This window comes from Lissotriton helveticus, chromosome 2_1, assembly GCF_964261635.1.
Source record: "Lissotriton helveticus chromosome 2_1, aLisHel1.1, whole genome shotgun sequence".
NCBI classification, from domain to species: Eukaryota; Metazoa; Chordata; class Amphibia; order Caudata; family Salamandridae; genus Lissotriton; species Lissotriton helveticus.
In genome coordinates this window covers 1,990,598,807-1,990,612,570 of record NC_136059.1, presented here as the reverse complement: position 1 = coordinate 1,990,612,570, position 13,764 = coordinate 1,990,598,807, and the positions used below count along the sequence as shown (strand labels likewise).

The 13,764-nt window shown below is 41.9% G+C and overlaps 1 protein-coding gene across 8 annotated transcripts in view; it reads right to left on the bottom strand.

Annotated features, from left to right (window-relative positions):
• Nucleotides 1-13,764, bottom strand: part of TLR2 (toll like receptor 2) — a 192,954-nt gene that overhangs the window by 94,861 nt on the left and 84,329 nt on the right. Inside the window, exon 3 of one of the 8 annotated variants that reach the window (XM_078676949.1) lies at nt 9,007-9,054. The exons of the other annotated variants lie outside the window; for them this stretch is intronic. The gene's annotated coding sequence lies outside the window, so the exon portion shown is untranslated. The remainder of the gene's footprint in view (nt 1-9,006; nt 9,055-13,764) is intronic. 8 annotated transcript variants of the gene reach the window in all.

Here is a 13,764-nt window from a genome sequence, read left to right as displayed (position 1 = left end):
AGCACGCAAGGCATCCCGCCAGACGCGTTGAATATTATTATTTCACCCATGCGGTAAGCGCCCCTGAGCCGCGTTTACACGGCAGTTTAGTATCGCGCAGTAGTCCAAAACCCTAAATTCTTGCTATTGTAATGCGCAGGGTACCCCACCAGGCAGGTTGGAAACTGAACATTCTCCTATGTGGGAAAGGGTAATGGCAGTTAAACATTGCGTATCAGACCAACACTTTAAAACGCGAGTAAACTATCACATATATCGTATCTCACGTTAGAAAAGCCGTGTCATTTAGCCATCGTTATGTGCTATTTATCAAATGTTTTCCCCACGAGTTAGAAATCTCACCAGCTGCAATACTGATTGTACTTATAGCTTAGTTTATGTGGTTAATTTATTTAGTCGACCCTTCTCCTATGTTTTTCATCACTAATTAGTGACCTTATTTCGAGAATACCACAATATTTAGACTGATAGCATTAATGGACATATATAACCTCAATTAGGAATATGCATATGTTATAACTTGAACCCTAGAGGTGGAATATTTGAATGTATGTTTTTCTTTTGTAGATTTCCCTGATGAAGGCATAATTATGCCGAAATGCATTGGAATATTTTGAATTTATGCGGTCAAACTATGGAAATGACATGTATTTGATTTGCATTTGACCATGAATACAGATGTGAAACCATGGAATTGAAAAAACTTTATTTGAACATTTAATGAAGCATGAGTAAAACACTCTGAAGCTTTAATCGCCTGTTTCTACTGATTGAATTTGTAGCAGAATTTTCAAACATATAAATAACATCTCTGAAGCCATAGGAAGACCTGACCTGTTTACGTCCTCTCATCTGTTAGTGAAGGCGGATATCAAAAGGGTGAAAAAGATTACAGGTCACTTTCTAAAACCCATGTTGCAGGACTATTCTATCGTCCAAACAATTACCAGCACTGAACCATATTTGATTTGGGTCAAAAAACTGAGAAAGACTGCGTCTCTCAAAACTTTGGTTGGAGACTATAAAACAAGAACTGAGGGGCACATGTACAAGTCCCTATCACAACCACAATGTCACTTTTAATGATGTTGTGGTGGCGATAGGGGCTTCGCCTTATTTACAAGGCAGCATTAAGCCACTTAACGTGGCTTTACACTGCCTTGTAATTAAGGCTCCCTTTCACACTATGCTTAGCATGAAAGAGGTGTGTAGTGGGTGTTGCGGTGGGCGTTTCACCGCAACCCCCATTGATTTTGATGCTGCCTCCTATGTACAAGGGCAGTGCACATAGGAGGCAGCGCCACAATTAAGACCAGGGAAAACCTGGTCTTAACCTAGCGAAATGAGGAGAAATGCATTATTTCTCCTTGTTTTTGCTTTTTCCATGGGTGCTGCCTTGTGCAGCACACATGGAAAAAGCAAAATGCCATGGATTGTTTATGTACAGGATGGTTCCCCTTCCTGTACATAAACAATCTGGAGAAAAAAAAGCAATTTTGTGGCTTTCATGTGTGCTACATGAAGCAGAATGGTATTTTAGGATTGTTTATGGGCAGGAAGGGACACCTTCCTACACATAAACAAGCCTCCCCTGCATGCAGACACCTTTGCACTATGGTGCAAGTGTGCCTGCGTTGGCGCTACACTGCTAAGTGTAGCGCCAGTGCTGGGGGAAACACAAGGCTGCGCCATATCCTTGTAAATATGGTGCAGCCATGTGTTTGAGAAGTGGTGGAGTAAAGCGTTAAGCCATGATGGCTAACGCCTCACTCCGCCACTTCACTTGTAAATATACCCCTATGTTTCCCCTTGTTCAATGCTATACTGAATCTGTTCTGCCTGTCCCTGCAATGAAGTCTCCATTCAGACTTTGCAACATTTTGTTTTGTAAATATTATTAACTTTTTGTAAAGAGATTTTTAAAACTGGTTTTAAGTTATATGAATTTTATCAGCATAACCCAGCTTTTTATTGTCTACCTATTCTGCCTAACCAACGTATTTGGGACTTTACATAAACGTAATCAACTCAACTTCTGAACGTTTTAGTGCATTTCGAATTATGGATCAATGTTACTGATAAATCCTTATGTCTTTTTGTAATTGTTATATTGTTTACAATGTTACCTTTGTGCTTACGTTCTTTAATGATTTACTTTTTTTTAAAATAAAGTTTATTGACTGATTTCAAAATGCTGTAAGGCTTAACAGAAATGACTACTGTTGGGGATTTTTGGACACTTATATGTTTGGGGCACACCAGGAGGTGAGGGGGGAAGCACTGACACAGACACCAGACACTGAAGCTTGCAGTGATCTCCCCCCTCCTGAAGAAATCCACCCTTGACCCCACCTGTCTGTCTAACTATCGGCCAATCTCGTTGCTTCCTTTTCCAGTTAAGATCATGGAGAAGCTTGTGACCCGGTCTCTATCCAGCTTCTTGGAAAATAACACCTGTCTGGATGTGGCCCAGTTCGGCTTTCAGCCGGCTCACGGCACGGAGTCGGCACTGGTGGTCGTGTTGGACACCCTTCGATCACGGGTCGACAGTGGTCCATCAGCCTTTTTAGTGCTGCTCGACATGTCGGCCGCGTTCGACACGGTCAGCGACTCCATTCTTATCAACAGGCTGGTGGAGGCCGGGGTAGCAGGACTTGCACGAGATTGGCTAATTTCCTATCTACAGAATAGACACCAGGTGGTGGCTCTACCTCCTTTTCGTTCAGGTATCAGGAGAGTGGGACAGGGTGTCCCTCAGGGGTCAGCAATTAGTCCCATTCTGTTCAACTTGTACCTCTGTCCCCTGATTGCCTTGATTAAATCCTTCGGCATCTCAGTGATCAACTATGCCGATGACACTCAGCTCATCTTCTCCCTAGAAGGAGAAGATGCTGTGTCCACAGAGACCTTCCACCGCTGCATAAATGCCACTGCTGACTGGTTAAAAAACAACTCACTACAGTTTAACAGCACTAAGACTGAGGTACTTCACTGCTCATTAGACCGCGTTCCACGCTCTTTACCATCTGATCTCTGGCCTTCCTCGTCTTTGGGCAATGTGGTGGCGGCGGTCTCCGCTCGCAACCTGGGAGTCATGTTTGATTCTAATCTTCAGTTGGACAGCTTTGTGGACAAAACCATCTCCACCTGTATGGCGCTACTTCGCACCTTGCGGAAAATCCTCCCTCTGCTCCCGATCCAGGTTAGGCCAGAAGTGGTGCGTGGCATTATCCTCAGTAGGATAGATTATTGCAACACACTGCTTCTGGGGGCACCTGTCACCTTGATCAACAAGCTGCAGCGCATTCAAAATATGTCTGCGAAGCTGGCTCTCTCTAGGCCTCGTGCTGCCTCTTCCTCCCTTGCACTTAAAGATCTTCACTGGCTGCCAGTCCAACAGCGAGTCCTTTTTAAATCATCCTGCCTGGTTTTTAAAGCTCTACATGACCAAGGCCCAGTCATGCTACACAACCTTTTTTCATGGTACCGCGCAGCGAGATCTCTGCGTTCTTCATCAGCTTATTTGGCGGTGGTTCCGAGGATTCAAAGGCTTCGGATGGGGGGTAGATCCTTTAGCTACGTGGCTGCCAGGGTTTGGAACTCCCTCCCTTTGTCCCTGAGAAGCCTGATGGATTTCCTTCTATTCAAGAAAAATCTAAAAACCCACCTTTTTCCTAGAACAGTTTAATAAACGTAATTGTGTAGGTGGTCAGTAGAGTCAAAAGCGCCAGGATACCCTCTGGGTGACAGTTCGCGCTATATAAGTGCATAATACATACATACATACATACATACAATTAGTGTGATAAAGGCCGCTTTATTGGACTCAGGTGCACCTAAACAACAACCCACCTGGCCTGTGCCGAACAAAACTACTGCTCACTAAATAACAACTGCCTGACAGCCCCCCACACCCACCCCTAAAGTTAACCCCAACATTGCAACTTGAAATACAAACATCCGCTCAGCCACCTACCCCACTACCCACCGACTGAATGACCACAGTGACCTCAATGACCTCAACCCCCGCCTACCAATACAGCCCCAGGCCTCCAGCAAATATCCCCCTATTCCTTAGGAGAGCGCCAACACATAACAGCACCTGTTCCAGCGACACCACAACTCTGAAACCCTATCTCCAGTGCACCATCGTCCAACAAAACTCCACGCAGCCCCGTAAGGAAAAAACCCTTATCGCAAAACCCGGGCCCCCCAGGGGACCCCACCCACCCCTAGGGGGAAAGACACAGGGAGGGAGGGCGGGACAACAATTACACAGGGAACACCCGGCTGCTGTGTCACTGCACCACAAACGGTGTGCAGTGACCAAAAATGGCCGCTTATATACTACCCAGCCCAAAAGGAGCCCAAGGAAGCCCAACCAGCCCAACCAGCCCAGCTACGGCAACCCCCAGGGCTCAAACTTCCTCCCCCCCTCTCCTGCTGCCCCAAATCCCCATTGTGTGTCTTTAACAACATTTAGAAATCATTTTCACACTTGATTTTACAGATACATACTGATATAGTTCTGTTGTCTTTGAAACAAATTTTCTATGATGTGTAGAAGTGCATTTGTCTGACCCTTTTTAACTGGGCATCAATTTGGGCATATCCGCTAATTTTTTCAAAATGGATTGTCACCATTGTCATTCTTGTCTTTCCCTGCATATATCACTACATGCCTTTTCTGCAGCATGTAGTCAAGTAAAATATTTGTTTATTTATATAGTCGTTGGATCATGCTGTCCTCAATAAACTTTCCTTATCTCAGTCACAAACTGCAACTATTTCTCCAAGTTCTTTCCGCTACATCACTGTGCCTTATTTATTCAAAAAACACACTGTTGTTTATGTATGAAATTTGTTCTAGCATCTCCAGATGACATTAGCTTAGAAGGGGCAGAATAATTATTCATTAAGGGGGATAGTACGTTGGTGCTAAAGCAATATGATTGTGCTCAAATTTGCTGCTTAAATGATATATGTGCTCACACCATGATAATGCTTCAGTTCTGGTAATTTCATATGTGGAACAAAATGTATAAAAGCCTTGATTTTGGGAGTGAGATTTTGCTGCCCACTTGAAGTCAAAACTCAATTCTGATTTTGCAGCTCTCTTAACAGCCCTATTAAATTGAGAGCCTTCGTGGCATTGGGTCTGTATTGCTTTTCTTTTGAATTGTATAATAAAAGCCTTTAATAAATCTGCTGATCTACAACACAGTTATTAAGTGGGCCCTTTTACTTCATTGACTGTATCTTTTCTGATATTTTAATGTGTTGGGAGGTGCCTTAACATGGAGACACATGACCTCATGAAATTGAGGCTTAACCATCAAAAATTAATCAAGCTTTGGGCATTTTATTTGAGTTAAATGTTGGGGTTTCTAATATTGCCGGGTCTCGCGCGTCCACAATATTTGGTAGTAGAGGATAGTTGCACATTAAAGAGCACCTCTTTTCTGCTTTAGAAATTTCCCTCTTTTCCACTATTTTAGTGTTAGTGAATTTTGCAGTGTGGATCTTTCTGGTGGCTGGTGCCGGGATCCAGACTTGCACTGCTGTTCCAGAATGAATTGTATTGTAAGTATGAATAGGGTGGGATGATTCTGGTGAATGAGAGTGCTTCTACTGTGCTATTGAGGTGTTGAAATGTGTGTTGCATGATGGATAGTTATGCTGTTTGTGAAGTTTTTAGTTATGCAATATTGATTCTAGGTTCAATTGGTAGTTTAATTATTGTGATTCTGATGCACTATTCTTATTTATTATTTACGTCAAGGGAGTTTGCTTTTTAATATTGGTTGGTTTGGTTATTGGATTAATTGAAATCCAAGATTTCGAGATATTGTTGTTTAACTTGTCTGCACAAAGGTAGCATGTTTTGTTGGCCGCATTCACACAAATAAGGTTTCCTAAAATACTAAGGGCCAGATGTAGGTAAATTTTATTTTACCACCTCTTAAATACCGCATCATACCGACTCGGTATTTAAGAAGTGGTAAAATAAAAGTACCGAGATGTAGGTAAATACAGATGTGCATTTACCGATTTGGAAACAATCGGTATTTACCGATGCGGTAAATACCGACCGGTAAATGCCCATGCATTCCTATGGGCTTTGAAGCCCATAGGAATGATTGGGCATTTACCGGTCGGTATTTACCGCATTGGTAAATACCGATTGACACAAGGGTGCAGGGGGTGTCACTTTGACACCCTCTGGCACCCCCAAAAGAGGCTCGGGTGCCATGTGGCAGGCATACCTGCCCTAAGGGCAGGTCTGCCTGTCATATGGCATAGGTGTGCATGCACACATGTGCAAGCACACCAGAATCGGTATTTTACCATCAAATAGTATTTGATGGTAAAATACCGATTTTTTAATGCTTGTGGGACTCAGAAGAGTCCCACCTACATATCAATTTTCCCTATTCCGTAAAAATACCGACTCGGTATTTTACATAATCGGTAAATTTACCTATCGGTAAATTTACCGAGTCTGTAAAATACAGGGCCCTACATCTCAAATTGCATTTACCGGTCGGTAACGGCCGAATTCGGCCGTTACCGACCGGTAAATGCCTACCTACATCTGGCCCCAAGTTTCTCCTTTCAAGGAGTTTGCATTTCGTATCTGGGTTGGTGTCCTTTGTTCATAATGCACATGAGTAAATACCTTAACCAAAGGTGGATCGCCTCTGGACAGGAGTCTGCTAGGTGTGAATTAGGTTTCATAAGTGCAGTGAAGATGCTTATTTTGTTTCTGTTCGCGAGAATTCAGTTAGAGCAGTTTCTGAATTTTCCTTGAGCGAAGGGCATGGGGGGAATATGTGCATGTGTCTCAGATGAAAGGCGATCCTAATTAGACCTGGGCATAGTTCACAGAGTTTTGCTACGTGGAACTTCGCGAAGTTACAAAAAAACTCAGTGAAGTTCAGCGACTGGTGGAGTGCAGTACAAACTGCAGTTTGTGATAATATTCCTGCAGCTCGGGTAAAAATTCTACCTGAGCAGCAGCTCGCGCTCGTGAACTTACCGTTCGCAAGTGGGGAAAAAACTCCTCTGCACATAGCGAAGTGGAGTTTTCTGCACTCTGCAAGCTCCGCATAGTGCGGAGTGCAGAAAACTCATCAAATGAAGCGAAGTTCACCACCCAGGCCTAATCTTAATGCTTTCACAATGAATTTCCAAAAATTGCAAGAGAAACCAAAGAAGTGGAACAAAGAAGCTCATAGGTTGACAACAATTTAAAAAATACTTTGGATTGATTTGAATGCATTTTTGAGACTGTTGTTTTCAGTGATTTGTGGTCCGATTGTAAGGCTGCTGTTGCTTGACCAACTGAAGAAACGGTTAGGGGTGCGCTTAATAATGCTCCTTCTGAGTCTCCTCCTTCAGTCTTAGAGCTGTTTTAAGGATTAGCATGATCCAATCATGCGTGCAGTGCCACGCTATCAAAGCCCAGTCCTTCCTAAAAGCCGTTGCTTAGCGACAAGCTCACTTCGAGCTTTTTGTCCTACTCCTATTTTTATCAAAGTAGACGCACTGAGAATGACGTCAGTGCGCACGCTAGCCACCCCGCCCACCCCGGAAGCCGGTTACAATCTATTAAACACGCCGGTCAGCGTTCCATGTTAGCGGGACGGCTTGGAGAGGTGAGTAGGTATCCTGCCACTGAACCTCTACGAATCTGCCGATCAGGTGTCTGGCAATACCCCGTCAGCCCGGAACTCTGACGTACCTGTTTACTTTCTCTCCACCAGAGAATATGTCCCTCAGAGAGGCCAACCTTCCCTCCATCCCGTGAAGCCTTAAGACCCGGAGCAGGAGTAAGCCCTGTTCATCTTTGGTCTTTTTATGTGTGTTGAATGTGTGTTTGTCTAGTGTGATTGAATGTACGACAGGATAAAGTACACACCACATGTCGTTGTTATCTCACGCTAGTGTCAATGTGAGAAATCGAGCCACGCACCAATAATTTACGAGTGTGTCAGACCCATGAAATAACTATGTATTGATCACTGAGCACGCAACATATTGATAAGTGTGCCAGTATAAGCCTCGCATAGGCTTTGTCATAGTACGTGTTTAGTTAAACACATGTAAGCACCATCATGAATAGTTAATGTTGGGTAGCCTTGCATAACGCGACCGTTTCTAAATATTGCTCTGAATGGGATGCACAGCGAGTAAGCAGACACGTGAGAGTCAGCACGGCACTTCGTTACAGGCATGTAACAGGTCTATTTGTGACTTTTTCCCTTTCTTCTCCCACAGGTCTTTTTGCTTTTTCTCTCGCCCAATTTGGGCTCGAGATTCGTCCGTACGACAGATTTTTCTCAGTAGGTTTAAGGAATCTAGGACTGGCAGGGCGTTAGTGTACCCTGACCACCCATTTTCCTACGGTCCTGAAGAAAACCTGGTACTTTCCATCAAACGGGTTAAAACATGTAGACCTATCACATAGCAATACACTTGGTCATAACATACCTTACTGTATCCATACACCTCTTTTTAATATTGTTCAGTAGCTTGAGAATAAAATTTGTATTTCACACAAGTTATACCAGGACAATTTTTAACATTTTTTTTACACCACTCACACAAATACCAGCTCCACTGTAGTCCAGGTGTCGAAGCACACCCTGATAGCACTCGGCTATCAGGGTGGACCCCGATGATGAAGCATGTCACCAACCAGGTTGGTGAGTGTGGGGTTTTATAAATAAAAGAAGGACTCTCTTCTTATTTTTTTGTAGTCATCCCACTCAGATTGCTTTTTGAGTCAATCCTGATGGTACTGCTCTAATGTTTGTTTGATACTTAAGCTCAGGGGACTAGGAGTACTCTCCGTTCACCTTTGTGAATTTATTCCCTTACTCTCCCACTTGTTTATATATAGGGATTTCTACATTATCAACAGAATGGCTGTTAGTGACTTGGGATATTATGAGGTATAAAGGAATTTTACAATGTTATGACAAAATAAGAATAATACATCACCTGCCTAAAAGTGGTTACTCTTGCAGAGAATTACCATTTATTAAAAACCTAAAAAGACAAAATGATAACAAAGAATATGAAACATATTGTTTTTAGCACATGCTCAGAAAACATGCCATGTTTCAAAAATGTTACAATGAATGCTTTGAAATTACAACAGTTACGTCTTGTGTATTACAATCTACTTCCAGACACCAGTCTAAATTAAATTATCATGTTGAGGACTACCATTCCATGCAATATAAAGAGACAATGAGGACCTTTGTGTAAATATAAATGCAAAAATAATGGTTGAGATTTACGCAATGCCTGAACGTACTTATACATTTATTACCTATTCACCAATATTCAGAGTAGTATGACTGGAAAACTGCTCCAGGTGAAGTTTCCCAAGCATAATAGCGGGACTATCAGGTTACTTTTCTCACTGGCTCCTATTTCTGCTCTGGGAAGTTGAGCAAAGGGTGAAAATATTTTTTCCCATGAGAAAGCCCTTCCTCTACACTTCCACCAAAACTGGAGATGAGCTGTTACCCTTTCCATCCACCATTTACTCCAACTCAGTGCTCAAGTAAAACCCCTGACCATTTCCATAGTGGAAAGAAGCGAAAGGATTTTGAGAAAGTCCACAAACACACATGTTAGTGCGCATTCCCAAACTACCAAACCATGCCTTGAAAAGCCCTCTTCCTACTCCTTGAGTCAGTTTTCCAGTGTTCTCTTAACACTTGTGGAGGGAGATCACTGCCCTCATAAAATCATTTATTTCTGCCAGGAATCAGTTTGGGAATTCCTTGCAGGCATAAAAAGGTACATTAGTTATAAACGTATATTTACAATAATATTTTATTATTTGCCTTTGTGAATAGGTCCCAATAATGTATTTCCCAATAACGTGTTGGCATGGTCTGGTTCCCACATTAATAGGAGCATATGTACATTCACAATATTCAGAAAGGTATTATTCTATTGTAGCGTAATAATTTAGGAATGCGTTCTACTCGGTGCACAACAGTTCTGAGATAAATATTATTTCTGGCACAGAATTTCTTAAAGTATGTACACATTTGTAAATGTAGCACAGTATTACGGATGATAATTATTTCTTTATTTTATTTATGAAGGATGTTACTTTTGCTGCATCTAAGTTTGTTAGATGGGAAAGATTTAGGTTATTATGCAAACATGTTTTTGCTGTGTCACAAGGATTCCAACTAAACAAGTAATGGTTCTGTTAGAATCTAATATTTTCAACAAGAAAAATGCATTAAGCTTACCAATGAAAACTGTGAGTGATTAAATTAAACCAAGAGTTTTCTATGTGATCTGACTAGATCTGACCCCTTGGCAGGGTATGCTCAGACGTGAGTCCCTTGCTCACTTTGCCACTGGATTCAAGCAAGCCGGGCTGAAGACGGCTGAAATGCCAGAAACCGGTCATCGGAAGCTTGTTTCCGGTCCAGGGAAGGCATGGCTTGGCAGTTCGGGCTGGACTGTTCCCATGAGGCACAGGGTCAGACTGATTTGCATATGGCCATGTCCGAACTGGGGTGGCAGAGTGGGCTAAAGAACGGTGATGGATTAAACCCAGATCTGTTGACTGGGTGTGAGTGTTTGATTGGTTCAGATGCTCCGTCCATCACCACCCCCTTTTGTACCACTTTGTTCGCCATAAGTTGGCAGGGTATGCTCAGACGTGAGTCTCTTGCTCACTTTGCCACTGGATTCAAGCAAGCCGGGCTGAAGATGGCTGAAATGCCAGAAACCGGTCCTCGGAAGCTTGTTTCCGGTCCAGGGAAGGCATGGCTTGGCAGTTCGGGCTGGACTGTTCCCATGAGGCACAGGGTCAGACTGATTTGCATATGAACATGTCCGAACTGGGGTGGCAGAGTGGGCTAAAGAACGGTGATGGATTAAACACAGATCTGTTGACTGGGTGTGAGTGTTTGATTGGTTCAGATACTCCGTCCATCACCACCCCCTTTTGTACCACTTTGTTCGCCATAAGTTGGCAGGGTATGCTCAGACGTGAGCCCCTTGCTCACTTTGCCACTGGATTCAAGCAAGCCGGGCTGAAGACGGCTGAAATGCCAGAAACCGGTCCTCGGAAGCTTGTTTCCGGTCCAGGGAAGGCATGGCTTGGCAGTTCGGGCTGGACTGTTCCCATGAGGCACAGGGTCAGACTGATTTGCATATGGCCATGTCCGAACTGGGGTGGCAGAGTGGGCTAAAGAACGGTGATGGATTAAACCCATATCTGTTGACTGGGTGTGAGTGTTTGATTGGTTCAGATTCTCCGTCCATCACCACCCCCTTTTGTACCACTTTGTTCGCCATAAGTTGGCAGGGTATGCTCAGACGTGAGTCCCTTGCTCACTTTGCCACTGAATTCAAGCAAGCCGTGCTGAAGACGGATGAAATGCCAGAAACCGGTCCTCGGAAGCTTGTTTCCGGTCCAGGGAAGGCATGGCTTGGCAGTTCGGGCTGGACTGTTCCCATGAGGCACAGGGTCAGACTGATTTGCATATGGCCATGTCCGAACTGGGGTGGCAGAGTGGGCTAAAGAACAGTGATGGATTAAACCCAGATCTGTTGACTGGGTGTGAGTGTTTGATTGGTTCAGATGCTCCGTCCATCACCACCCCCTTTTGTAGATCTGACCTTAAAATAGAGCATTATACATTCTGAAAAGATTAACACTTGGCTTTTCAACAAGCAAGATTGTGAGGCGGCTGTTCGGTGGCTGATGCCAGATTCTAATTTAAAGAATAAAGACACCCTTTAAGTGGATAATGTGTAAACTGTAAATGACCATAAACTACTATACCTTTGCAAGTAACACAGACCCCCTAGTGAGTTCCAATTTCTAGGACAGGGTAAGACAGTGTGTAAACAAAATTCCTAGACAATTAATCGTACATAAAATCAATATCACATTTGTGTCAAAATTAGTCAAGTGAAAAGCAGAAATATTATTTCGATTTTGTCACAGTATTAGAAAATTGCTTGTTTTTATAAACAAAATATTGTGTTTTTTATATATGTATGTGAAATGTATTGTGTATTTATATTATGTGTTTTTAACGATATGAATACGTTTTGATGAATAAAACATTGCCATTCTTTTTTATATTTATTGTTTAGTTTTATTAGTAGCCTTACATTGACTAATTTTGACACACATGTGATATTGATTTTATGTACGATTAATTGTCTAGGAATTTTGTTTACACACCATTAACTACTATACCACATTCTGTAGATATGTTTAGAAAATCAGCTTAATTGGACCCCTGGTTTTTAGAAATGTATTGTGAGAATGCCTCAAATTCACTCCCCTAGTACACACACATGCTAAATGTGTATTGCTTAGTTGCTGTCCTTGCTCGTTCATGTACCAGCATGAGTTTTGAAAACCCTCTAACTTTAGTGAGCAAATACCATAGGCCAGAATCACAGCCCTGAAAATTGCCCAAGCACCATTTTAATGTATATATATAACGTTACACAGAGGCAAATAGCTGCAGTTCCATGAATTGTTAGGTACCCTTGATGCAATTTTATGAAACGTTGCAGTACTGGTGATCGCTACTAGTAGTCTTTGCTGCATTTTTCTAAAGAGAACGAAGTCTACCGTTGATACTGCAGTTAATACAAATCATTGTGGTATTACAGCGTGGCAGTAGCCACTCTGTAGTTATAGTTAGGAATCCCAGTATAACATATGTTTTTATAATAATAATATAATATATAATAATAATAAAATATATTATAATAATTGTCCTGTCACCTCAATTGCCCCACTACATTAATTATAACTCACACCTTCTACATGCACTAGATATACCCTTACATATTACATCACTTATACCATGTGAAATCATATCATTCATAACAACACTTATGACATTTCAAATTGCATCATTTGTCAGAACACAAGACATGGTAGAATGGCGAGTTATAGTTAATGTTGTGTGGCAAGTAAGGTTACAACATTGTGTGTGGAGGTGCGCAAGTTTAACTAGTTTGAAGGTGGTGCGTAATTTATAAACTTAAATTATAACTATAACTTTAGAATTTCCAATGTTAGTGTAGTTTAAGTTGGGTTTGTATAGGTTTTCTTGATGATAACTAATCCCTAACCTTTATTTCTTTTCATTGAATTAAATCTATAAATAAAACTGCACCACTACAACATTTCCTATATAACAATAATCATAATTGTATTAACTGTTTAAGTCTACATGAATAAAGTACCCAATACCACACACAAATAGGCTATTTCATGTTACAGAGGAGTTAATTTGTAAAGCCACAGAACTGTGTGGTGACTTGCAATATATTTTTATATATCATAGTTGTATTGTATTCCTTATAGTACATGGTCAAACCCTACATTCAAACCTATTTTTACATTTCTGACCTGTTGCTCCTTCTGATGAAATAGATATTCCACCCTAGAGATAACGTATGATTAATGTGGAACCAGTACTGTGAAAACAACATGACCACTCCAATGCATGCACTCTGGCAAACCCAGTTTAATGTAGTTCATTCAACAGTAAAGCTAGGTGTGTGGTTCAGAATGACAAGACAGATTCCACCACTCCGGTATGCTACATGTTGTTGTTTACCACATGGTGGTATGTTCAACCCTTTTAGGATTTTAACAAATCAAATAAAAGTATTTTTTCACACTCCGATATTGCGCTTCCTCCTGCAGCAAACCATACAACCATAAATCTTGTTAGGGGATTA